Raw genomic sequence first — 3,644 nt, 5'->3', positions numbered from 1 at the left:
GGTCTCAGCGGGGACCCCCTCGCCGCAGAGACGGGCGTTTGGGTTAAAAAGGGTTCTCCCCGTGCTCCCCTGCGCTGCCTGCCTCGAGGCAGACCCGAGGAGATGCGTCCCTGGGTGGTGGCACGACGTGCATCTGTCCTAAAAAGAGCGAAGAAACTAATATGCCAAGCTTTGACATTTGGCCCGGACTTTTAAATTGGCATTTATTAAACAGTGAGGCGGCTGTGTTTTCCAAAATGCACGTAAAAGCACAAATAATTTTCTAAGTACCGATTGGAGGATGAGTACAGTCCGAGATCAACAGTTTTGTAATTTTATTGATAGTGTAGCATCCCTAAGGTAGGATTCAGACGGAGTTTATTACAGCTTCTGAAAACGTCGTTACTTACAAGTGATACTCCTTTTAGGCCTAAGTGCACATCAGGAAAGACTCGTGTTCTTTTTATAGAAATCGTTTCATAAATCTTTTTAAATATATTGAAGTACTATAGGTTTGCTTTTTAATAATACGCTACTTTTGTGCTTTTAAACATCTAAGGTGCCGAACAAGAATTGTAAACTGTGAAGTAACTACTATGGGGAAGATTAAGTAAAGCATTGGAGGCGGATGATTTTGACAATAAAGAGGGTGTATGTGGTGAGTGTTTAATATTTATTGCATTTAATATTACAAAGTACTATTTATTGTTTTCAGATTTAACGTTAAAAGCGAAGCCTGGAGAGCAAGGTCTGCTGTGTTACGTACTTGCAGGTGCACCTGTGACGACGGCTTTCTGTAATCATTGCTCAATGTGTATAACACCATTTTAGTAATGGAATGCCATTTTATTTAAAGTTCATATGTCCGCTGTGCCTACCTTGCAAATATTTTTTTGCAAATGATTTTGCAAAGAATGATGTACATTTCAGCATTTAAATTGTGCTCCTGGATTATATATCCTATTATCTATGAAATTATCTGAGTTTACATCTTTTGTTCATTACAAAAAGCATATGGATTGAGGGAATATTCTGCATGAATGAAGAACAAATACAGTGCTGTTGAATAATCTTGTGGGGTAGATTAATCTATAGCCTTGATTTCTCTGAGGGTGGGTTGCTGTGGCAACCGCCCCAGCTCACTTTAAAATAATTTTGTAAAGCTCACTTCAAGCGCTTGCGCCCAGTGTGGGCCAAGTTTAAAAGCAGCCAGACAGGGGAAGAAGTGTTACACTGTGTTGCTCTTACAAGATAGGGAGGTGGTGGAAGAGAGCGAGGCGTGGAGTGGAGTGGGGTTGAGCAGAACTTTAAACAGAAAATAGAAACCGAGCCACCCCAGGGTTAATATGCAAAGGGGGTGGATCATTTCATAGTAACCTTACTGCTTTTCAGTTTAAACGCCATTAAAAGACGTGAGCTGGCAATCTCATTTCTCCTAAGGGAAAGATCCTAAGGAAAAGAGATGTTCTGCATCCACAAAAGAACAAAAACGGACTTTGATAATCATCTTCAAAGGAAATGTTACCTTGAGATAATCACACTTGTAAGGGGAAGAGGTACTTGGATACACACTTCACTCTTTGATAAAACTTTGGAGATCTGATTTTATAATTATTACATTTTCACTGATGTCTCATTGTTTAAAACATTGCATGCCTCAGGTGGTGGATTAAGAAAAAAATAATTTTGTCAGCAGACCTACACATGACCTGTGGACAGCAAAAAAGAGTAGATTTGAGTCTTGTGCCAGAAATGTGAAAAGGGTGCATTTGTGGAGCGTCAGTACAAGTACAGACACCAGAACAAAGGTTTTTCAGTGTTTGAAATTATTCCAGATTTTAAAATTAAATGCAGCAAAAGAGGGAAAGAAATCCTAAGCACTTCAAAAGCTACTGCATAAATTCATGCCTTATCTAACCCTGAGATGAGTGAGAAAGCCTGATCCCTCCCCTTATATCTGTTTGTCCATCTAGCATCTGAACCCTGTTTTAAAAATCGAGGTGTCCTTTACATGGATTTGATGAATTGTACTCGTGACAAAAACTTGGCATGGCTTTAAGGTACTCCAGTGTGTGAAGGTCACAACTATTTAAAGATGAGGCCGTAAGTGCCCACACGGAGGTGTAGTAGATGTGCTAAGCTGCTGTATACTTTTATTTTCTGAAATACTTGCCCGCTTTAATAATTGCTTTCAAGATATGACAGTGCTCGTGTTCAGTCTCGCCAGTTGAAGGGCTGTGTTGCCAGCTAGCCAGAAACCTGAAAACTTACGTACCCTGCACAAAATAAAGCAGATGACAGTCAATTAGAGCACAAAAGTGTGAAGTCGTAACACGGTTTTCTATTTTTGCCACTAAGAAAACACGCATATTACTGGATAGTTGGGTGCCATGCTGGGAGACCGAAATGGTCTGCAGAAGAGGTATAGGAAGGGCACGACCCGTGTAACTGTTCCACATTTCTTTCCTGCTTGCGCTTCATGCCGAACCTAAGGCTGAGAAAGCATTTCTTCCCCAACGTTATTTGGGCTCCGCTGCTGACACGGCCAAGCGTATGTGCCTCTCACCACCACGTACAATGTGCTTGGCTCGTGTCTGGCGGCTCTGGGCACATCAGTATTACTGTGGCTGTTGTGGGTGCATTTACAGCGTGTAAGTATCTGTCCATTGAGAGTGTCCACTCTGTATCTAAATGCCACCAAGGCAGAGCGGGGGCACGATGAGCCCCCCAGCCGCTAAAGGGTATTCTCTAGGGATCTGCGTCGAGAGCAATTGCAGGGCGCTTGTTAGAACTGCCTTAGCTTCGTTTTGCTCTGGCCGTGCTTTGAGCGTCCATGTTTTAAGAAGTACAGTTGAACTGAAAAGGCATTTATTCACTGTCGAATACGGAACTTCGGAAGTAGGTCAGTGGCCCAGTGAGATGTTTATAAGGGAAAAGGCTGAGAGAGACCAAGGACTTTTATTAACATAAACCAAGTATGTATTTATCACTGTTGTTTGAATTCAGTCGTTTGGTTTTATCACGCGTGCTGTTCCTATTTCCAATACCTTAATCTATTATAAAAATAATGGTCTGTGCCTTTATAAACTCCCCTGCTGCTCTGGAAGGATCGTAAAAGTTGGCTATCTACATAGAATTTAAACCAAGTGCCTGCGAAGTCCAGCGTTACTCACAAATTACTGCACGTGCTTAATTTGGATGCAGGCTCCCATACAGTGCAGTCCTTTCAGTCCGGTTTTAAGAGCAAATGAACCTATTAAAAAAAGAAGAGCCCTGTCCTTTCACACAGCGTGCCGGTAACGCTGCCTTTCTGTGGGTAAGCCTGACAAGAGACCGTCTCCGGCAGCCGGCCGCCACCGGCACCCCTGCGAGGAGGCGAGCGGGATTTTTGTCTGGCCAGCGCTCCTCCTGGGGGAAGGTGGTGCTGCCCCAAAACTTTGCCGTCGGGATCGCCCCTGCGCTGCGCGCCCGGGGGGAAGCCACCCGCAGCGGGGTACGGAGCGCGATGAGTTTGGGAAGTTGGGCTGCTTAGCAGACGGAGGGCTCCGCAGAAGGAGCCCGGCAGAGGTGCAAGGAGCTGGGGCGGGAAATCTCCGGGGGCTGCGAATGCCGAAGGGCCGCGGCCCCGCTCCGCTCTGGGGGCGGCGCGGGGGTCCGCCGCCCCC

General features: G+C 44.8%; 1 protein-coding gene across 8 annotated transcripts in view; it reads left to right on the top strand.

Annotated features, from left to right (window-relative positions):
- The window catches only part of MEF2C (myocyte enhancer factor 2C), a 141,553-nt gene that overhangs the window by 10,082 nt on the left and 127,827 nt on the right, over positions 1 to 3,644 (top strand). For 7 of the 8 annotated variants that reach the window (XM_009330299.1, XM_009330297.1, XM_009330300.1 and 4 more), the window contains exon 2: positions 539 to 637. The exons of the other annotated variant lie outside the window; for it this stretch is intronic. The gene's annotated coding sequence lies outside the window, so the exon portion shown is untranslated. The remainder of the gene's footprint in view (positions 1 to 538; positions 638 to 3,644) is intronic. 8 annotated transcript variants of the gene reach the window in all.

Source organism: Pygoscelis adeliae, unplaced genomic scaffold (assembly GCF_000699105.1).
Source record: "Pygoscelis adeliae isolate BGI_AS28 unplaced genomic scaffold, ASM69910v1 Scaffold178, whole genome shotgun sequence".
In the NCBI taxonomy this organism is placed as follows: Eukaryota; Metazoa; Chordata; class Aves; order Sphenisciformes; family Spheniscidae; genus Pygoscelis; species Pygoscelis adeliae.
The sequence above is the reverse complement of the archived record's forward strand: the minus strand, read 5'-3'. Positions and strand labels throughout refer to the sequence as shown.